The 24,021-nt window shown below is 47.2% G+C and overlaps 1 long non-coding RNA gene across 1 annotated transcript in view; it reads left to right on the plus strand.

The window, feature by feature from the left end:
- The window catches only part of LOC142577879 (uncharacterized), a 76,228-nt gene extending 54,585 nt beyond the window's left edge, over window positions 1-21,643 (plus strand). The window contains exon 4 of the long non-coding RNA XR_012827087.1: window positions 21,545-21,643. This is a non-coding gene — a long non-coding RNA (uncharacterized LOC142577879). The remainder of the gene's footprint in view (window positions 1-21,544) is intronic.
- The last annotated feature ends 2,378 nt before the right edge of the window (window positions 21,644-24,021 follow it).

Raw genomic sequence — 24,021 nt, forward strand, 5'->3', positions numbered from 1 at the left:
CTATATTAAGGATCACGTATATATGACGGAAACGACAACTCCAGGATCCTTACAGGAGAAGATACTTGAAGCATACCACAGCATTTCACCGACGGTGCTCAAGGCAGCGACAGCAAGCGTTCTCAGAAGGTACCAGGGTTGTATCGCTGCAGGAGGTGACCTCTTCCAGCGCTTGCTGTGAAAGCGCATGAAAAATGAACGTAAATTTAATGAAAATTAATGGTTATCAATGATACTCTTATTCCACCATTTTCAGGGTTCCGAAAACGGAGTTTTTTTTTTATTTAGGGATGTTCAATTTGCTTGCAGCTATCGCGAAAGACGGACCTGTTGCTTCCGGCAGCACAAGCGATAACCGCTGCGTCTGCTTATCACTATAACGAACTTTCGCGAGGGCAGCACATCGCTGGCGTAGACGGCACAGCCGATGCCTACGTGGTTGCTCTGTCACCTTTTAAGTGGTAGCGCGCCTATGGCTCTTTGTGCGCGGAACGTTGGGGAGCAGTGCAATCACGACGCGCAAGCGGGCATGTCACTAGCTTTGTAGTTCGCGGGCATCATCAGTAAGCTGAAATACACTAATACCTAATATATATATAGAAAGACAGAAACTGTTTATTCGGACGCTTTGCAAACCGCTCTGCAATTTTCTAAATGGAATTTTTTTCCTTCGTTACTTCAGAAGTTGCAATGGTTTATTAATCTTGACTAAAAATCTAATTAAGCAAAATACAAAATATAGCGTGACAAACTACATAGAAAAGTGGGCAACATCCACTTGGTCGCGTCGTCTTAGAGTGCATCGGCATATTTTTAAACTCTGGATAAGATTAGCCGAAACACCCTGTATAAGGTGACTTTTGCTTAGATAAGTAGATTTATTGGTTACTTATACGTATATTTAAATATCTTGTTGCGAGGTTTTGTGGATACATGCCGTGAACTTCGTTTCTGGGGACACTTTTATTGCTTTTTATCAATTCTTATCTTGGCATTTGTGTATTCCATAGTACTTCGAATTTCTGATGTATATTTTGCAGAACTGCTGCTTTTTATATGTGATCGCTGTTGCGACTACGATTTCGGTGCAATTACAATACGCAACCGATGACAGCTGCTCCTGCGCAGTAGATTGGAATGAAGGACAGCGTCACTGAGATTCTTCCCTGGCCGTTGCATATGTACGCAAATGTGAACAAGGCTTTCGAATGACAAAGTATCATTAACATATTTGTCCTCAACTTGTTCATTTCACGGCCTTTACATTTATCATATCAAGGCATGTACTGCTTTGCTGGTTTCGCACTGCTATAGTTCTAAAGTTCGTGCGATATTCTCTTTCTTAATAAATAGACAAACAATATGGGAGCATTGATATCAGTTATTCTTGGCACAATTTTTAGGACATAAGAATATATTCTTTTATGAAAAAATACGTATTTTACTTGTCTTGACAGTGCGTAGCGTTCAAGAATTTGTTTGCAGCATCTTTGGCAATTGCAATGCAGTTATTATTCATGTATTTGATCCCCCGACAAATTATGGGAGGAGGCCCAGTTCCAGCGTGAGCCTCCCTCCTCCCCCACCCCGACAACGAAATGTCTGGCTACGCCACTGGTTTGCATCCGTACAAGAGATGAAAGCTAGAACATCCAGCAATGGGGGCAACATCCCTGTGATGGTGATCATTCGGAACGTACATGGACAGCATACCCGTCCATGTATTCAACCCCTCAGCTAGATCGTTGGTTTGGGGATGGTAGGAAGTATAGGAGGTAGGAGGTAGGAGTATAGCAAGATCATACAATATCGGCAATAATTTTGGTAAAGAAATTACAACCATGGTCAGTGAGCAGTTGCATGTCGCGGGGTGCCATGAAGCAAAATAATGTTATTTAAAAGAAAGTCGGTTACATCCGTGACATAACTGGTTAGAGGATCTCCTGTGATGGCGCACCGAGTAATGCAGTCCGTTGCAACGGCTACCGCTGTTAAAGCGAAAGCTTTACTACGCCAGCCATCGAGCCATTCCGCCTCGTCGCGCCGTATGTCGTATGCAGCCAGCCGTATGCCGTATGCCATATGCCGTGGCCGACGAACGACCTTGAGCCGCCGTTGCCTAGCAACGCCGCAGCCGCGCTCCAACAGATGGCGACGCCGTGACGCCGTTGCTAAAGTCCCTTGATAATTTGAAAGTAGCGACACTCTTTGAACTCTGCCGCTGTCGCGCGACCTCCTCGCCTCCTCCTCGCCTCTTCCGCGTTCACCCGCGGTAACCAGTTTTGCCCCCGTTTTTCTGCACGACGATTGGTCTCCCTGCCGTCGCCCTTGGGAACGCGCGGATCTTGAGTTTTGCTTGTGTTTTTCTCTTTCGTTCGCACCATTTTCCTCCTGAGCACGGCTGGCTTGGCGCTTTAGCTCGGCGTAGCGAACGTTGTACGCTGTGTTTCCTGCTCTATGTGCTAGAGCTATGCCGGGCTGTTGCGCATATAACTGCAGCAAAATGCCTGAAGATGGTTATGCCGTTTTTATGATACCACAAGGAAAGCGTGACGGCTTGCGCAGGAAGCAGTGCTGCATGACATTGGCCGAAAGAACTTTGTTCCGAAAAGAACAGCGTTGTTTGCGAGCTGAGGCGTCTTTCTTATAGCTCGTAGCAAAGCATCCCGTAATGCTGCATTTTTTTTCATTCTTCCGGCCTGCTCACCAGCTTTTTTGTTGCGGTTGTCCTCAGTATGCTTCTTATTCTGGGGCGGAACCATCACCTCGCACGTCGCTAACTGTTGTTATTCAGTCGGAAGGGTAGCATTATAGATTCTGCTTAGCGCCCTGAAAAAAGTAGTGGCAAGTATACCCGTGGTATTACAGGTGATGAGCATTAGCTAGTCAACAATGAGTGTTTTTTTTCAGTTTTAAGGCGAAAGCTTTTAGATCTCTATGTTTCAAGGTCACATTGTAAACTGGAAGTATCACGTGACCCAAGGAAGGCCAGAGGTGACCCAAAGCATGTCCCCCCCTGTATAAGAGAATGATTACCCAAGTTAATTAATGAATCATTAGTGATTGACATAAGGTGGTGTTACGTTTCGCCTACGACGCGCGGTATAGCCGGCGCGGATGCAACGGACGCCGGGGCTTCGTTCAAAGCGGCAGACATTTTGGCCCGTTCGGCGCCGCCGCTAAGCCTCCCTGCCAAGCGCGTCCAGGCATGTTCCAATGCCACGTGTCTTCATGTGCGTGTGTGAGTGTATGTGCATATTGGTGCCCACGCTTGTCGAAGCGCGGCAGCCGGGGAGAGGAGCTCCCAACAACTGTGAAGCGAGGGGGTCCGAGCGGCGCCGACACGACGGCTGCTCCACCTTCTCTTCCCATTGTGCCCGAGTGGCGCCGACACGACGCTGCGCCACCTTATCCCATTGTGCCCGAGCGGCACAGTCACGTGCTCGTCTATAGAGGGGTTCCTTCTTGCCCTCAACTGCGAGAGTATAAAAATAGCTGCCCCCGGACGCCAAGCGGGGGCTCCGATTTCTTCTGTTGAGTAACGTGCTCTCCCGTCTCTCTACTTCGGTCAACCTGACCGCCAACTCTTTGCGATGTTAGAATAAACAAGTTGTTTTGTTGTTACCAGTCGACTCATGCTTTGCCCGGACCTTCGGATGCTTCCAGTTGTACCCCAGGCCGCCAGGCCAACGCTACCCTTGGGGCTTGCGACCCAGGTGCAACAACGGGCGTCAGCGCCGAGTTCCCAACAACTCGTGCCAGCGGCGCGATTACAACAACTGTCTGCCAGCGGTGAGATCGCGACAACGGAGGCCAGCAGCAAAGAGATGCAGTTGACTGTATGCTGAGCAGCTCAACGACCATCCGGGAGCAGTGCAACGAGCCCTGTGTGATGACTGGTTGCCTGCAGCGGAACGACTGCGCTGAATTCTTGGCTGCGAGGTTTGGTGAGTGCGGGACTTTCTTCTTCTGAGCTTTGCCAGGCTTTTGTTAGTGTCAGAAACAGAGCTGGTAATTGTGGTTGTCGTTGCTGCCGGGTTAGATTGCGGCAAGACAATAATAGGCAGTAGAGAAAGCAGCATTCAGAGCAGCCATGGATTTGAAGTCGTTGCGCAAACCGAAATTGTTGGAGCTTGCAAGAGAGTTGGGTCTGGATGTCTCGGACAAACTCAGAAAACCAGAACTGCTAAAGGCTATTCTTGAGTTAGAGGCTGAGGATGACGAGCTGTCGGAATGCCTTGAGACTATTGAGGAGAGGTCAAAAAGACAGGAGCGCGAAATTAAAGAACAGAAAGAAAAAGAAGAGCGTGAACGTAAAGAACAGAAAGAGCGAGAGCAACAAGAGCGCGACCGTCAACACGCTTTGGAAATGAAGCGTCTTGAGGTAGAGATGGAACGCGCTCGTAATGGAAGTCAGGCACACGGTGCAGGAGAACGCATATTGTTCAAAATGACTGACCTGATGCGGCCGTTTAAGCTTGGAGAGGACATTGGTTTGTTCCTGGTTAACTTTGAGCGAACGTGCGAGAAGCAGGGGTTCTCTCGGGAAACGTGGCCACAGCGCTTGCTCACTTTGTTACCCGGCGAGGCGGCCGACGTAGTCGCTCGCTTGAATAGAGAGGAGGCAGAGGATTTCGACAAAGTGAAATCGAGTCTGCTAAAAAAGTACACGCTGTGAGCAGAGGCGTTCCGTCGGAAGTTTCGGGAAAATGAGAAAGGCAAAAGTGAGTCATATACAGAGTTTGCGTACAGGCTTATGTCAAACATGCAGGAGTGGCTCAAAGAAGAGAAAGCGTTTGGTGACCACGAGAAATTTCTGCAGTGTTTCGGGCTAGAACAGTTTTATAGTCGGTTACCTGAGAACGTGCGGTACTGGGTCTTGGATAGGCCAGACGTTTGTACGGTGGCTAAAGCCGCTGAGCTAGCCGAGGAGTTTGTGACGCGTCGGGCTCGCGGAGCTAAGGACGGTCAAAAGGGTGAATTTGGCTCCAAGTTTGAGAGGCCAAAGTTCACACCCATGAGAGCAAAGGGGAACACACGTACTGCGGAGGCGAGTGAAAGCAGTCCGACAGAACGTAAGGAGATGGCGGCAGCCGAAGCCGAACGCAGAAAGCGGTTCGAGATGAGGCAAGCGCGCGTGTGTTATACCTGCCAGAAGCCGGGTCACTTTTCGGCGCAGTGTCCGACCAAACGTAAGGAGACGGCGGCAGCCGAAGCCGAACGCAGAAAGCGGTTCGAGACGAGGCAAGCGCGCGTGTGTTATACGTGCCAGAAGCCGGGTCACTTTTCGGCGCAGTGTCCGGAAACAAAACCAAAAGTTGTGTTTTTGTCATTATGCAGCACTGACGAGAACATGAAGCTTCTCGAGCCTTACATGCGAGACCTCCTCGTGAACGGGAAAGAGTGCCGAGTGCTTCGCGATTCCGCAGCTACAATGGATGTAGTTCACCCGTCTTACGTAGAACCCCATATGTTCACGGGCGAGTGCGCATGGATCAAGCAAGCCGTGGAAGCTCATAGCGTGTGTCTGCCCGTAGCAAAAGTGCTTATTGAAGGACCTTTCGGAGCGCTTGAGACGGAGGCGGCAGTGTCATCTATGCTGCCCCCCCAGTACCCGTACCTATTTTCAAACAGGTCCGATCACCTCCTGCGCGAGAAGGGGCTTTTGTTTGGTGAGGCTAGCGTTCAGGCCTTAACCAGATCGAAGGTTCGGGAGCTCGCTGCAAAGGCGGTAGTTGCGGGGCCGACGTTGTCGAACAATGAAAAAGGGTCAGAGGCGCAGCAAGCTGATATTCAGAGCACGCCTGAACTGAATAAAATTGAGTCTGTAACGTTAAAGGCACCAGATACTGGAGAGGAAATTCCCGATGCGGGAAAGTTAGAAGAGCTATCTGCAGATTTGCTCATCGCGCCTACGTCAGACGGACTTGATAGGTTGCTAAAAGTCAGCCGCTCGGCTTTGATAGCCGAGCAAAAAAAGGATGGCAGCCTAGAAAACATACGCTGCATTGTCAAGGAAGGTATCGCCAGGAAAAATGCGCGTTTTGTGGAAAGAGGTGGAGCCCTGTACCGGAAGTATCTAGACCGCAGAGGAGTGGAGTTCGCTCAGCTGATCGTGCCTCAATGCTATCGTGAGGATCTGTTGCGCTTGTCGCACGGGGGTTCGTGGTCCGGACACCTAGGAGTTAAGAAAACCAAGGACCGTCTCTTGCAGGAGTACTATTGGCCAGGGTGTTTTCGGGACGCAGACCATTTCGTGAGGACATGTGACACCTGTCAGCGGGTGGGCAAACCAGGGGACAAATCGAGGGCGCCGTTGAGATTGGTACCTATCATTACGGAGCCTTTTAGACGGCTCGTTATTGATACAGTGGGACCTCTGCCGGTAACAGCCACGGGGTACAGACACATTTTGACTGTGATCTGCCCAGCGACAAAGTTCCCTGAAGCAGTGCCGCTTAAAGAACTCAGCTCAGTTGAGATAGTCAATGCACTACTGTCCATATTTGCGCGAGTTGGTTTTCCTGCGGAAATCCAATCGGATCAGGGCACAGTGTTTACTAGCGCTTTGACGACAACTTTTCTCGAAAGGTGTGGGGTAAAGCTGTTACACAGCTCAGTGTACCACCCACAGTCGAATTCCGTTGAGAAGCTCCACTCCGTCATGAAGCGCGTGTTGAGAGCCTTGTGTTTTGAACATCAAACTGACTGGGAGCTGTGTCTGCCTGGGGTGATGTTTGCTTTACGGACCGCGCCGCATGCGGCTACGGGGTTTTCGCCAGCTGAGCTGGTGTACGGTCGCTCGCTTCGGTCTCCGCTTCGCATGCTTCGAGAATCGTGGGAAGGCAGGGGCGACGACCCAGTCGTGGTGGAGTACGTGCTTAAGCTCCTCGAACGCTTAAGAAGGGCACGGGAGTTGTCAGGTGAAGCAATGGCAAAGGCCCAGCAGAGGGCCAAGGTTTATTATGAACGGACCGCCAGGACCCGTCGTTTTGAGGTGGGCGATGAGGTCATGATATTGCGCACATCGCTAAACAACAAACTAGACGTGCAGTGGGAGGGCCCAGCACGAATTGTTCAGAAACTGTCGGACGTTAACTACGTGGTGAGTCTGCCAGGAAAGCGGAAAGCACAGCAAGTTTACCACTGTAATCTGCTCAAACCTTATAGACAAAGGGAAGCAGTAGTGTGCATGATGGTAAACGTTCCTGAAGAGCTTCCGGTCGAGCTTCCGGGACTAAGCTCAGTGAGGAACAGGAAAGACACCGATCAGGTCATTAGTGACTTAGTCAGTGGAGCATCGCTGTCGCCTGAGCAGAAAACCGAACTACACCAGCTCTTACAAGAGTTTCAAGGTCTGTTCTCTGAGAGGCCTGGTAGGACTTCTGTCCTTACTCATGATATAGAACTTACCTCCCCAGAGCCAGTACGATCCAAGGCGTATCGGATGTCACCCCGCCAGAGCGATATTATGGAGGCTGAGGTAAAGAAAATGCTACAGCTCGGTGTTATTGAGGCAGGTGAGAGTGATTATACCTCCCCTTTGATTCTAGTTGAGGTACCGGGCAAGGAACCTCGTCCTTGCGTCGACTACCGCAGGCTTAATTCCATCACTAAGGATCAAATTTATCCGATCCCTAACATCGATGAGCGCCTTGAGAAAGTTAGTAGCGCTCAGTTTATTTCCACCCTAGACCTTGTCAGGGGTTATTGGCAGGTTCCACTTACAGAAGAGGCTAGTAGGTATGCGGCGTTCATTTCACCAATGGGAACATTCCGTCCTAAAGTGTTGAGTTTTGGTTTGAAGAACGCGCCATACTGTTTTTCAAGCCTCATGGATAAAGTGTTGCGGGGACAGCAAGAATTCGCTTTACCGTATTTAGACGACGTAGCGATATTCTCCGCATCCTGGTCTGAGCATATGGCACACTTGCGGGCAGTATTAACCCGCCTGCGCGAAGCGGGCTTGACAGTCAAGGCTCCCAAGTGCCAGTTAGCACAGGCCGAGGTTGTCTACCTCGGTCACGTGATTGGTCGGGGTCGTCGCCGCCCCTCTGAAATAAAGGTGGCCGCTGTGCGAGACTTCCCGCAACCGCGCACGAAGACCGATATTCGGTCATTCTTAGGTGTCGCCGGCTACTATCAGAGGTACATCCCCAGGTACTCTGATATCGCGGCTACCCTGACGGATGCTCTAAGAAAGACAGAGCCGCAAACAGTCGTCTGGGACGAGATAAAGGAAAGAGCTTTTAGCGCCCTAAAGAGTGCCCTAACAAGCCAGCCTGTGCTACGATCGCCAGACTATACAAAAGGGTTCGTTGTTCAGTGCGATGCTAGTGAGCGAGGCATGGGCGTTGTACTGTGCCAACGGGAAAATGGAGAAGTAGAACACCCCGTCCTGTATGCTAGTCGTAAGCTGTCCAGTCGTGAGCAGGCGTATAGCGCCACCGAGAAAGAGTGTGCATGTCTCGTGTGGGCCGTTCAGAAATTGTCATGCTATCTAGCCGGCTCGAGGTTTATCATTGAGACGGATCACTGCCCTCTCCAATGGCTGCAGACCATCTCTCCCAAAAATGGTCGCCTCCTGCGCTGGAGCCTCGCTTTGCAACAATATTCCTTTGAGGTGCGTTACAAAAAGGGGAGTCTCAACGGTAACGCCGATGGCTTAAGTCGAAGCACCTAACGTAGGAATCAGCCTCAAAATTGTTTGTTACTGATGTTTTTCTTCCTGAGGCAGGATTTTTAACATATTGCTTTTGTTTAGTGTTTCAAAGTGATGACATGCTTTCTAGTGCAATTTTCCAATTTGTGGACGCGTTCTGAGTGCTGCTAGACTACTGTAAGGAACTAGGCAGTGGTAAAAAAAAAAAGGGGGAAAGAGCCTGGCAGGGCTTACTGAGGGTTGTGCTGTGCTTGCTGACTGAGCGGTTGAGTTTCAGCGTAGTTCTAACGCTTGCCGGGAACGAGAACAAAAATGTGAACTCTCCCGAAGTCACTTTGCAGTGTCCCGTGCGAACCTGAACGAGAGAACGAGGCCTTCTCTGTGCGCTGCGCTCAAGAAACGTCGAGGGACGCCCGACTTCGGTTATGAGCATCATCGAGCGACATCCCTCCGGACAGCGGATGCAGTCCCCTGACCATCGGGATCTCCTTCCCCCGGCGGGGCGGTCTGTTACGTTTCGCCTACGACGCGCGGTATAGCCGGCGCGGATCCAACGGACGCCGGGGCTTCGTTCAAAGCGGCAGACATTTTGGCCCGTTCGGCGCCGCCGCTAAGCCTCCCTGCCAAGCGCGTCCAGGCATGTTCCAATGCCACGTGTCTTCATGTGCGTGTGTGAGTGTATGTGCATATTGGTGCCCACGCTTGTCGAAGCGCGGCAGCCGGGGAGAGGAGCTCCCAACAACTGTGAAGCGAGGGGGTCCGAGCGGCGCCGACACGACGGCTGCTCCACCTTCTCTTCCCATTGTGCCCGAGTGGCGCCGACACGACGCTGTGCCACCTTATCCCATTGTTCCCGAGCGGCACAGTCACGTGCTCGTCTATAGAGGGGTTCCTTCTTGCCCTCAACTGCGAGAGTATAAAAGCAGCTGCCCCCGGACGCCAAGCGGGGGCTCCGATTTCTTCTGTTGAGTAACGTGCTCTCCCGTCTCTCTACTTCGGTCAACCTGACCGCCAACTCTTTGCGATGTTAGAATAAACAAGTTGTTTTGTTGTTACCAGTCGACTCATGCTTTGTCGGGACCTTCGGATGCTTCCAGTTGTACCCCAGGCCGCCAGGCCAACGCTACCCTTGGGGCTTGCGACCCAGGTGCAACAACGGGCGTCAGCGCCGAGTTCCCAACAACTCGTGCCAGCGGCGCGATTACAACAGTGGATTAGGGAGGATTAAGGTTGATTAGAGTGTATTAAAGAAGATTAAGGTGGATTAGACTGCATTAAGAAGGATTGAGATGCATGAACAGAGATTAAAGTGGATGGGGGAGGATTAAGGCGGCTAATGGTGGACTAATGTGAGGGGCTGATGAAAGGGTATTAAGACCGATTAGGGTGCATGAACCAGGATTAGGGAGGATTAAGGTGGACAAAAGGAGATTAAGGTCGATTAATGTGGATTAATGCGAAGTAGGGTTGATAAAGGAGGATTAAGACCGATTAGGTTGGATTAGGGTAGATTGAGGTGGATTAGGGACCATGGAGCTGGATTAGGTTTGATTGAGGTGGATTAGGGTGTAGTAAGATAGACTAGAACTAATAAGCTGGATTAAGTTGGATTAAGGTGCACGAATATGGATTAAGGTGGATGAAGGACGATTAAGGCGGATTATGATGGATTAGGGATGATAAAGGAGAACTAAGACCGTATAGGGTAGGATAAGGTGCATTAGGGGCGATGTATGTTGATTAGGTTGTATTAAGGTGGATGAAGGAGCATTAAGGAGGATTAGGGTTGGCTAAGGTAAATTAGGGTTCATTGAGAAGGAATAAAAGCCTAGTCGTTACCTGAACAGTGTGTCTTGTCGTGCCTATACAATACAGCTAAACCAAGCGCTTAACCACAAGCTAACACCACAAGCGTAGCCATGCAGCTCTTGCTTTCGCAATTCAACTAGGTTTAACCAGAGCTAAACCACAGGCATCTTTTATCTCCAGGTGATGACGTGGAAAAGGGGCCTAGCAGTTCACGTCTGACACATAGAAATGGTTCTTCCAGGATGGCGATTGACTGTAGATGACTGGCTACTAACACTTCATGCATCTTTCGAGGCTGACATGAATTGCATGCAGATACGTAGTTCCATGTCACGAGGTGGGGTGAAAAAATGAAGAAATTTGCAGGTGCAATTTGGTATCACCGCAAGACAGCTAATTGGATATCGCAAGGATAAACTTCGTCCTGCAGTGTACTTAAATATAGGCTGCTGCTGCTGCTGCTGCTGCTGCTGCTGCTGCTGATGATGATGATGATGATGACGTAACGCCATACTTAGCGAGCGAGATGGGCCACTAAAAGCGGTGGCGGACGCTGTCTCATGTAAAAGCTAGGGAAAGGTGTCCTGCAGCCGGCGTATAATGGAGCTCGAAAAGAGCAGTCAAAAGCATTTCAAATGCGTTTCAAAAGCCGGAGCGAAGACTATTGAGTCGTCTAGATTGCACAGGCATGTCGACCCTTTGAAACCTTGAAGGAGGCAGCAAATTTCGCACTGAAATTGTGGTGGGGCCATTGAAGAGAACTAATGGCATTGTCCGGAATTCATAATGATGATAATGTGTATTAAATACAATCTATTTATGGTCAGAATTGCCTGCGGCAATTTTCTAGCAGCGACGATTAATGAAAGAGAAATAGCGAGGACCGAAATAGAGAAATAGTGAGGTGGAGATATAATACACGGACAATAGCAACGGCCCAATTTTCATCGTAATGAAGACACCAGGGGACGCCAACGGACTGCACGATGGCTCCACATTGTTCTCAGCGAGCGTCGCGTACACTTCTTCCTGAATAACTTGAAGCTTAGCCGGTGACACTGGACATGGGCACCGGTGACCAAGGAGTGGCACCGCTGGTATTAATGCTATGCGTCGCATCCCATAGCGCTTCCTCTGGGAAAGGGATGTTTCTTTGCGTCATTCATATGGTAGATTCCGAAGCAACAACGCGAATGAAGTGTCAACAGCGTTCGATACCCTAAATAACAAACACACGTTAGAGAGCGGCCAATACAAAGAGTAAGGCTGCGAACAGGGAACCACTGAACCTGGTAGAATATTAACGTGCACTCCGAAGCCGTCCCTCGTCTTGCGCACGCGCGCAGCTGAATCGGCATCGACAACGCACTGGCGTCTGCTTCGCAAGATGCGTCCTGGCTTAATCTTCCTGACGAACTTCAGCCGGCTTCTTTTTCTCTATTCTGCTGTCCACTAGCTCTATACCAAAACGTTTCCTAACGCGAGCGGGAGTCACTTCAATAATTTACAGACACAAGTGCGTCGCCGCTGTATACGAACTGTCTCCATTAGCGTGGCGCGTGCTTTGCGAAACACTCGGCTCCGTCTGAGAAGCACACGTGTCTCTTGAAGAGTATACTCCTTGTTGACGTTGAATATGCACTTTGAGTCGCATGTCGAATGTTTTCGCAGCTCCTGCACTTAGGATACGCCGTGTAGTTGCCTAGCAACTTCGCTCCGGTTCATCATATGGACGGCCTTTCGCAAATACTCTCTTAAGAGCGGAAATTAGGTCGCGTTATGGGCATTGGTACAGAAGAGGAATCATGGTTCAGGGTAAGAGGAATTGAAACTTTGTTCGCTTTGCGGATTTCCATCAAAGGGAATAAAGCTAGGCACTTCAAACCCATCTCATAAATTACAAGCAGTGAAAAGAAGCCATTTAATTATTGCGGGAAGCTGGCATTTCAATAGCAGTCATTACACTCTGAAGATATTGCTCGTACGCAGCGGCAGGCACTGCAGAGCCGATTTAACTATTGAACTTATCGCGAAAAAAAAAAGTGGGAACAAAGTCGGGCACGTTTTTTTTTTAGGAGTGCCAACGATCTGAAACAAATTAGTATATTTCGCACCCAAGATAATCAGCCTGCATGTTATGAAATTTCCAATTTCAAACATTTGTAAGGAAGAGAATTTTCCGGCGGTGGTTGTTCTGAAAGCGCACCCATCCTTAAATAAGCGCTAACAGGAAATCATTTAGGCGCAGCGGAAAAAAAATATATTGCTGGCTTCCATGCCTATAATAAATGAAACAAATTTCCCACTCATTTCCTGGTTTAGGTAACGGCCGGTGTCGACTGGCGCAGCACGCAGGACGGATTTCATTGTCGTGTCTCAACCACACGATACGCCTACCCGCGGCATATATTTTGCGCACGGCGCGGCATAGCTAGAAAATTTGTGATCCTAAATAGCGCGAATCGTTTATTTTGCATGCCACAGTCCCGCATGTAGAGCCTACCTAGTCTCGTTTCTTAAACCATTGTATCTGCTAGTCGCTTGCCTCTCGTTCAGATATCTTTTGGCCTCGGCGCTAATATCTGGTGTGAGCAGAATTCGTCGCTGATCTCAGCATGAGGGAGCGCGAGCCGGCGCCGCACTGTTCTTAGCTACGGTACAATGACGGTTTGCTGACACCGTCTGAATGACCACACCCGCAATTTGTGTGTATGTTTGTGTGTGGTACGGGCCTCATAGCAGAAGTGTTTTTCGCTAAGGGGTGGTCTTTGCCAGTTGCAAGCAGGAAACACCTGCGTTCTCGGTTACTGTACACAGTTTGATATGAGATTAGATACCCCTACTCAAATGTGTAGTTCTTTGGATATTTATATAGTGCTCAGTACTCGAACGAAGATACATTTCATCCTAGCTAGCTTTCGTGCCACTACAGAATGACCGTGTGAAATCACACGCACTTTGAAGCATTTGGGGAATGCAGAAGACGTTGCATGCTGCCTGCGCGTAAACTTAAGGCTGTTCAGAGCAGCCGTCGGAGCCTGACAGTTTCTCGCTGGAAGCGCTTAGCCTTGACAAAAAACCCACGCTTATTCCTTGCAGAGAAACTGCTTTCTCAGTTTCCGCAGTTCGTAAATGTTCTTCTGGCAGGTCCACAACTTATGCCCCCTCCCGCCCCCCCAAACGACTTCGAAGAACATTCTTTCAAAGAGCGACAGGAAAGCGATTGGCTGCACGAGCGCGACGGATAAGTCATACAGTGGTTTCTGCGCAACTTGATGGTCAAAGTATGTCACTTGCGCTCAGTTCTTTGCTCAAACGCTGTTGACGCTGACCCGTAGTAATTTACAAGCAGTTTCAACACCAGCCGAAGGAGTGGTAACTCTAGGTCCACAGTCATTTCGTATGCATGTCCCCGAGCATGACTGTGAAAAACGCAACAAATCACTGCCTTGGCGCAAGGTTGCACCATGCGGGCATAATCAACGCTATAAAAGATCAGCATTCGTACTCACTCACCTGTGTCTCAATGCTATTTTTAGTATTTGCTGTTACTGAAGCGTATATGCGCCAACATGTTCGAACATTTTCGTGGACACCAAAGTTTCCAGTGGTCCATCCCCATTCAAGCGCAACCTAGTTTTTGTAATTTGAGTAATCCAAGAGGAAGTAAAAATATATATTTGTGAACTAAAAAATACCAGATATTAGTGCTAAAGTTAACAGAATCATCGTTAAACAAAAGCCACAATTTTGGAAGTAAGCGATAGCGACTGATAACGACCCCAAACTAATACACAACTACACGAACTAAGGTTTGCAATTTACCTAATCGCACATGTTACACCGAACGTTCGCTTACTGAATAAGCCAACAAGCATATCGCCACGAGCGCACCGACAAACATGAATAAATCCCACTAAATGACCGCGAACACTCACTGTCACAACACTGGTGTGGTGAAGAGTGCCGGCAGCGAGTAGCGAACGCTTCGTGGTAACTCGCGCGTCAACACGCCTCTGAAAATTTGAGATTACGATGCCTCCTAAGCTAGGCCTGCAGGAAGAGAGCGCACACGAAGCCGCCAGCCATCCAGGCTCGCCCAGCTTTTGCACCTCCTGCATGTTGCCTCCAATATAGGGCGCGTAGGCCACACGTGCGCTCAGCCGCGCCAGGCGCAGCCATGGTCGGGTGCGAAGAGAATACACGGGCTCACATACCTCTTTTACGAGTGTTCACCCTCCCCCTTCCCCGTTGTAACACTTTTCGCGAGCTAGATCACGTGACCTTCAACATTAGGCGCACGAAACGCGGTGCGCATCGAATCACCATGCTTCCCGGCTCACCCACAGGCGCTTTCTGTCGCACCCAGAGCATACGACCCACGGGGAGTGATATGATATTATTGCACATAGACTTTACACGGAACATCATGGGTATGCTGACGCCGAGACCGACGAGGAGTGCGAAAACTCGCCTGGGGTGTCCATACACTTGCTATGCCAATAAGACAGACACAAAAATGTGTCCCTCCTAGATATAGCCCAAAAGTTTCATAAGCAACGCATGGAAGAACACATATAAGCAGTAGTAAAGTGCCGCAGTAGACAAAATGTAATAGAACCGGTATGTGTGCTCGACTCTGATGAACATCCAATATTCAAGCTATACACAGTAATGGTGGGGTATAGTTATAGCAGTATGAAAAGAAACAGCTTCAGGTCGGTTGATTTATAGATGAAATTTAAGGTTGAACATACCGTTATGATAAAATGAGGTATACAAAGCAGGAATTCAGGCTTATTCTTTTTTGGGGGGGTGTGTATGTGCATGAACGGAATGAAAACGGCAATGAGGAACGCTGACTATTGCCTAGCTAGGGCGGCATAAACTGTTTACATATGCCAACTGTTTTGCATATAAACTGCTTTAAGGATATGTCACTGGGAAAATACCCGTGGAATGACAAACGCACCTAATTAGGCTAAGCTAGCACGCTTTGTGAGTCAAGCAAAGGGGCTTGACAGTGCCTGGTATATTTAACAAAACAACACCAAGAAAATAAAATGATGCACAATGAAATAGCCACCTAGGCTAAGCGAAAGAAATAACTTCGTGTGAAGAAAGGCGCTCCATCGGCAATAGCAGCGTCGAGTCACGACAATGTCTACCGCTGTTGTACAATGTGAACCGCGCAGGGAAATTTAACATGTTCATAAAACCCGACGACCAGCGGGTTTTAAGAAAGCAGGGCTGACCGAGTGGAGCATTGTAAATTTGAACGCTTTGGAGAGCGACTGACAGTGGCATCGAGACAGCTGACTTTTCCAGCCCACTAGTGATTTATCGACCACTCTTTCAACTGTGGTTTGTTGTATTTGCTGTGCTGACGCAACTTGTTCACAGATTCAGGAGGTGTCAAGAGAGAAGGTAGCTTGCGAGTTGCAGCGCTTGCCAGTGACAATGTTTCCAGCGAATATGGAAATGGGAGTTAGGGAAGCCGGTCTTGGCATTACTGCCTGCATTTTGGCACTGGCGTCTATTTTCTGTCGGGTCTTATTTTTGTGCTCACTGTTTGGCATGCGGAAAGGAATTTCGTGCGCAAGCAGAGATTCGGCGAGCACAGAGTTTGCACATACAGCGGCTTCTGAATGAAAGCAGGTGTGGTTATAAGACCGCTATTTAATGAACTTTGGACATTAAATAGCGAACCAAAAATGGAGTTAAAATCACAGTCTTCATTTCACTCTGTCTTCCTGTTCACAGTTAGCGTTCTAAAAATTGGGTATAGTAATAACCAAATGTACTTACGTTCTATAAGAAACTACGGCGGTTTACACTGGAGAAACTCAGGAATTGTTGTACTACGGTATAGGTACACACTTGGTGGTCTGTATTGGTGGCGGTGTGTAAATTGCTGCTCAACGAAATTGCTCGGCGACAGAAGTCAAGACGAGAGGGCCAAACTATGATACTGCTTTTAGGATAATCAAACTGTAACTTTAAGGGCATGAAAGCAAAGGCTTTCAGGCGGTGACGTTCTCAGTTGTAGCAATAAATGGCGCACTTCTTTCTTCTATTAGGACATCCTTTCTTTTATTGCCATGCCTTATTGCTCCAAGTAAGTCCCACAATACAGAACATTCAGCTGTATTGAAAAAAAGTAAAAGTTGAGCAACACGTCCTGCGTGTTTCCTTACCTGAAAAAAGGAAACTGGACTACGTTTGTGAAGAAAAGGAGTTTTAAAATTAATATATACCTTCTCTAAGTCTGGTTGGAAGAGCAAACATATTTTTATTCATTTATTTAAGAAATACTGCCCAGCTCTGATATAAGGCCTCAGACCAGAGTGGGTTATACAACAAGCACGCACACATAGTAGCACTGATAATACCAGCTGCGCTAAAGACAGAGACCCCTTCAAGGACAAATAATTCTATTAAGTTTTGAGTACTCATATAATACGGTAAGATTCTGTCGCTTGTAAAAAAAGCACAATGAACTTCAATATACGCTAGTGCTTATACAATAAATAAAAAAACTGCGTCAATGATAACAGACAAGACTAAACAAAAGCGAGAGCTTGGAAAAGTTTCAAAAACAAGTCCCACAAATACGCGTTTATGCAAGAGGTGATAACGAAATGCCGTTGCTAAAGCATACAGAAAGGTGCAAGAGGCGTGTGTTAGGCATGCGATGATTATCTAAGGAGGCATGAACACGTAACAGACAGTACTTCGTTCGCGTTTATTTATGGTTCATTGAGTTCACGTTGCTGGCAGAACCAGCTTCTGGAATCAATGTCGTATTCTGCAGAGTTCTGCAAAACAACTGTCCACGTCGGTAAATTTTTTTTCTTGTAAAATTAAACTCAATAAAAAACAACATTGTGCAGCCAGTTGGGCGACATGTTTTCCTAATAGCTTTCCTTCATTTTAAAGACTCTGACTAGATGCATCCGGCCGTTTTTGGCGCAATTACGTCTGACGGACCTCGTAGGTTTCGATCGTTTCACGGTAAGATACGTTGGTCAAACAGGCGCGGAACAGCTAAATGCGTCACACATCAACGTTCCTGTTTTGTGTGTTGCTATGGAGCATGCCTCAGTGAGCACAGATCGGCGTGCTCATCACTACTGCAAAACTGCCGCCATCTTCCTCTGTAGCACTCGATGCGCGCTTTCACAGAAGCAAAAGCGCTTGGTATTCTGAGTCTCTGAATGCGACACTAGGACAACGTGTGCTTCTCGCAAGTTGAACCATGATAGAATTACGCTTCGCTACCAATCCTCCTTTATTGGAGAAAATACGGTCCGTGTTGCAGCTGTTCAGATGTTTCGCTATTATCAATATTTTCAAGTTGAAGCTTCGGTCGACAAATTAGCAGAAACATTAACTGACTAGAAGCAGAGAAGCGCAACTCTTTGCCCAACAGTTAGCTCGGCTGACTTAAGTACTATGTCTTCCGACGCGGGAAACACCCGTTGTGCAGTACATTTTGTCGCTCACACCCACTTCTTTCTTGACGCTTCTTCGGGAGAGTGCTTTTATCATACCGCTATGCACATCACAAATACAAATTTTGAAATTTATGGTGCGTGGATTGGGCGCAGTATGAGACGTCATGCTGTTGCATACGTTTAAAACCATACATGGTTTTTGTCCGTAAGAATATACACCTTGATGGTGCTTCGCCTAATTAAAGTAGCGTATTATGTATGTGGAGTTTTGAGCTAACATAAGGAAGAATCTACCTGCAGTCAATCACTTAGTTGGCAATCCATGCCAGCGTGGATGAGAGCTCCTTTTTCTGACAAAGCAGACGATTGTAAGTGGCTGTTGGTGGGCGATACGTTATAGATAAAAGTTAGAGCTTAAAACGCACGTCAAGTGCACAAGAATCAGTAATAGGAAACGCTGAAATCATCATAAACCTTGCGGCAAAACATCAACACTTTGTGGTCAGTTGTTAATATCACAAGCAGGAAAGCGACTGCAGGTTGCCGTTTTTTCCTGTTGCCCCGCTAGAGTACCGCGTTCTTGATCAGTACTATGTCGCAACACAATTTTCACATCAATTTTTGTTTCATTTCTCGGCTGCAGTGCGCCTGACATGGCACATACGTTTTCTGCTAATGCAATTGACGAACACTACAAGAAGCAGCGAGTTCCCACTACTGCCCGAATGCCACATCTATCAGGTCCTACTTTTAAGTAAGCTTATGGCCCTATTCTTGCGTGTGCTAGAGAGCACTTGTAATCTGCCAGAGCGCTAGAGAGCACAAAGAAATCTGTTTAAACTCACGGCCCCACGGCCCAATACATCTGGCTGGCGGGTATTAGTGAGGATGCACTTCTTGCTGACGTGTTGCCCTTGTCCAATGCAGTGGTGAAAAAAGGTTTGAGCCACGTCAACCATCATGTCATATTGTTGCGCACTTAATATGATACGTGTCCCAAGCAGAAAAAAAAAGGAAGATGCAACTTGGAATCGAATTACAGCATAACAAAACAACCGGAAATCCGATCGCACCGCCACCAATGAGTTTCGCTTCGGCAGCTTTATAATTGCTATATTAACAGCTAACTTTTTAGGTTTATCGCATAACATGCGTTGATTTCGAACGTTTCCGAAGGCCAGTTCTTGTGCACTTTACGCACATTCTGCTCTAACGTATTAGCTATAATGTATGTAACACTCACGGCCATTCTAGACGGCGTCGTTCGTCCGAAAAGCGAGTCTTCAGCCGCGCTGGCGCTATATGCCATTGAAGTCAGTTACAACCCGCGGATTCTCCCTTTTGTTTGCATAGAATCGCACTTAGCATATGTGATGACCGCAAGGTGTGCCTATGTGGTGCACAGGCTTGCACCTACTCTAACCACTGTACTCTCTGAAGGCAGTTTGAAGCTGTGTGGGATGCCGTTGTGCTGAAAAGTTTGCCGTTATGAGTTTGCCGTATTGTAACACATTGGAAATCTTGTATTTGGAATGACGGATTCAGTAGAGCCAAGCTTACTCTACCTGCAGCTCGGTCGTAGAACTCAAAGGCAAAAAAGCAAACGTTCAGCAAGCGTCAAGCCCAGAGTTTCCATTGATTGTTTGCATTCGAGAACACGGACGAGCAAAGTAAAGCGAAATGCTGCATACCACGAACGACTGCAGCTATTAGCATATTGGTACGCTAACGCAAGTCACACACGCAATCGCAGCAGGCAAAGAATGCACATGGTGCACGCAAAACCTGCATAAGACTCGCGCAACCGCTTCGACGGCGCACTAGTCCACAGTGGGCAGAAGCTTACAATTTTACCAATACTGCAAACAATATCAGCGCGTTTTAAGTCTCGGGCACTAGTATAGTCACGTCGCATCGACCTCCTAACATAAGGAGTTCCTAGGCAGTAGTGAATCTTTAAACTACCCACCAATAAACTCGAGTTAAATTAGAATAATAAAGCAATTTATGCTTTCGTCGTTTATTTATACACACTTCAGCAGAGCTAGAACCATGCATTCTTAAGTGCACGTGTGGCTGTAATGCTGCGAAATGCGAAAACACCCATGTAATTAGATTGAGGTGCGCGTTAAGGAACCCCTGGTGGTCCAAATTTACGAAGTCCCTCACTGCGCCGTGTCTCATAATTAGGTCTTGGTTTCGGCACGTAAAACCCCATTGTATATATATATATATATATATATATATGATTGGGTAGTAATGCTTACAAGATGTTAGACAAAGCAGAATTGTGCAGAATAAAATTTGTGATGTTATTCCCTATGCGTTGGTTACGCACTCGCCATTCTACCATGATGCAAACTTCAGAGGCACAATCGTGCTCGCCGGTATGCATATATAAATTGTAGTTGGAAATAAACATGCGTAAAGACAGGTCGTTATAATTTATAACAGTTAAGATATCTACTGCCTATTCCTGTGAGAGCGTAACTGAAGGCAGCATAAAAATTTATATTAATTGGGCTTCTTTCCTGGAATCAACATATGCAAGCACTGAGAGCTACTACATTTTTATGTATACGAGTAAAACATGCATACAGGAAGAACTTGTCTTTCGAATAGAAGTACATTTATTAATCCATTCCTTTTGACAGCTTCATAAAGCAGAACGAACAATGCAAGGAACTGTCTCCTCTATTCCCCTGTCAAGACGTAGGGTGAATAAATCGGACTACACGATTAATGTAAAACGTTAAGCCTCTCAGCTCGCTAGGTGCGTAATTTTCCGGCCGTACACTGTTAGATATCGGCGTCTAACGTGATGCTTTAAATTTGATAATAACACGGGGTGATGCGCTTATCAAACTTTGCAGTGCTGTCTTTGATGCGATATAAAACTTTTATTTAACAATCATGAGCAATAAACTAAAGAAAACTTGTCAAAAACGGAAGCTTGTAAATGAATGGAAGACAAGATCTCTGTACCGGAACATGCAAAAGAGGGCAAAATAATGCAAAAAGACAGACAGAAAGAAAGCACTTCCTCTCCCTGCCATCCCCCCCCACACACATACACACATACTAAAGCAAAGAAAGAAATGGGTGACGCACGGTGCCATTTCCGCAACCCATTATCGCAGCACGTGATCGTAATTTCTTCCGGAAGTAATCTGATTACTTTGCCGATTCCGGAAGCGTAGGACGAAAAAAAAACGAACGATCGGTGAAATTTGGCTTGCAGGAAAGGGGAGTGCCATGCGCTGAGAGAGAAGGTCTACGGAAAGGAGGAGTCCAGAGGCGACTTCGGTGGACATTGCTACGAATGCCGCAATGCAGTAGTGGCACTGATGATTCCTTCCTCTACTAAAAACAGTGTTTGGTACCAGAAATGTTTTAATCGCTACTTAGTTTTGGTATGTTTCAAGCTGCGCGAGGGCTATGTAGCAGGTTGAATAAATTTGTAGGCCTCTCCATGACTTCAATGGCGAAAAAAGTTAAGTTTCGCTCCAGTTTACTTAGCCTTGCGATAACAATTTACAATCTGTCTCTCGCAGAGTGCATAGTATATTTCTAACCATTTCCTTACTTGTGCGGAAAAAATACCTTGCTTTTCCAGGTTGCCTTTTGTGACAATGCAGACGAAACGGACGCAGACCGAAGGAGAAAGAGGAGACACTTGATTTTTAAGTGTATCTTTCAACGACTCCACGAGGTAACCGCTACAAAAATGTAGCTGCGTCGAATATTCAAGAAATATTGATGAGACTTTACGAAGGCTTCTTGGTTACGCTTCGGACTGTTAGTTACGTAAGCGACGCTTCGATCTGATCGGTAAGATACCACGGGCCAAATAATTTCGCGTTTACATCAGCAAACGACTATGGTGATGGTGGTACGATACGCTCTTCGTAAAATAGTACAATTTTTCGTGCCATCGCGCGTGTTTAAGTGCCATACAATTTCCGCGTTTGTCAAATGAGATTTCTCTTTCAAAAGGCAGTTTTAATAGCTAGTATCGCTATTAAATTCGGCGCCTTAAGTACGTTGAACGCAAGCATAACGCGGAACAGTACGATTCACATCCCTCGAAGACTTTTAGTCTAACGTGCGGGAACGGCAAACCTCTGAAGAACCGCAAGGGGCAGGGCGCCATCGAGCCTTTCAGGTCAAACATATATGCAAGAGAACTGAGACAAAGCGTAAGCCTAATTCACCTTTTAGCGTTACTAAATAGCAACCTGAATGCAGCCGTCGGGGCAGCAGAGCGTGTGTAGCACAAGCGCTTTGTCATTCCCTCATTTTTAAGGGCACGTCAATCCTAGCGAGTAGAACGCGCGGCATAGCGCGGCTGTAGAAAGCCTCTCGCGGTAAAAAGTCAGGCGTAACATTTTCCTGACGATGAGCGAATCGCTCTCGGAACTATTTTTCTTTCGTTACCAACCATTACACCTGCTGGATTTTGCTTCACGTATGCACTTCCTTATGTTAGCGCACAGCTGTACGTGATCTTTTGTGAGCTTATTTTCTGTACAAATATGTAACGTTTTTGTATGTTTACCTCCATGCTACATTATGCGATATTGCGGCCGTCACTTGCATCTTTAGATCGCAGCTCTCAGGCACCCGTTCCGGCGGTGAGAGTCGGCGTCGGCGTAACCGGGAGAACGAACGAGCACTCCGAAGGATGAAAAAAGAGAGCGAACGGGGAGCGCAGCGGAGATTGAAAGACGGCAATAGCGATGGGAGAGCGAGGAGGAAAGCGGAAGACGAGGAAGCAAACGCAGAGCGCACTGAAGGATGAAAGACGGCGATAACGAAGAAATCGCGAGTAGGAAGGCAGAGGAGGAGAGAATAGTGAAAGGAGGCAGAGGAGAGTGGAGTGCCACATGGGGACTTGCTCCACGCCGATAGCGTCATTAATTAGTCATGTAGTGAGCGCGTCCACCGATACAAAGCGCTGACTTGGGCTTCGGATCCACTACAAATGCGTTACTTCGCTGCACTTGCACCGCTAGAGAATGCACTCCGTGCGAGCCATGCATTCCCATGTTCATGCTTTCCTTTTTAACATTGAGTGGCGCAACCGGTTGAAGTTGTTCGTCTGCCACTGCTGCCAAACGAGCTGCCCGAGCAGAGGCTAATAAGCGCCGCCGAATAGACCCTGCCATTGAGATTCAAATTACATGCCTCCAAACAACGCGAATTCAAAACTCATAAACAGCTGCGCTCAAATTTCCCATTAAGGAGTATCGTAATCGTCTGTGAAGTTTTTTTCATGCTTTTCCCTATTTTATTATTCCAAAAGGAGCCTTTAAGGTTTCGAAGTTCAGGAATCCGATGCCTCCTCTGCTGCGGCGAAGCCGTCTCTAGGGCGATGCGGTCGGCGTAATTCTGTGGGAAGCATATTTTTTAAAATTGATTGCTAAGCAATGCCTCATTTTTTTGCGAATTGCACTTTAGGCACTTAATGCCGACAACGGTCTCACGCTATGTGAAACGTCTCGTTTGATTTCACTGGCTGGATTTTTTTTCTTCGGACACTTTTGTAGAACCGTTTAAAATGTATGGGGTGAATTTTCACATGCTGTTGCGGCGCAGCAAGAAATCATCGGTTAATTTCACTCTAGTGGAATATAATCTCGAAATCTTTGTATATGTAGGTCCAGTATACTTTTATTCTGCTTGCTGCATTATATTTCTGCGGCGCTTTTGTTTGACTACTATGCGACGAAGCGGCATAACGGGCGCAATTGATTCGTCTGCCGTTGTTGGGAAAGGAAAGTGTTCGTCCATAATAGATAGATATACATTGTGTTCTAGGTTAACTAGGTTCTAGGTTAAAAGCAATCAGTAATTACGCTGAAAATAAACAACACTTAACTAAGTTATTACACCATATAGGTAACTATTAAGACTATAGCAACTAGCGATCATTAATTACTAATATACTATGCTGTGTGCTCTCGGTTTTACGTATCTGTAATGTCATGGATATCAGAAGAAATATCCCTAAACGAGTAATTCTACAATGAGGCCAGCTGGGAGACGGTATGATGAAGTGAATAGTGATAATGAATAATTTGTCTCAATGGT

Source organism: Dermacentor variabilis, chromosome 4 (genome assembly GCF_050947875.1).
Source record: "Dermacentor variabilis isolate Ectoservices chromosome 4, ASM5094787v1, whole genome shotgun sequence".
In the NCBI taxonomy this organism is placed as follows: domain Eukaryota; kingdom Metazoa; phylum Arthropoda; class Arachnida; order Ixodida; family Ixodidae; genus Dermacentor; species Dermacentor variabilis.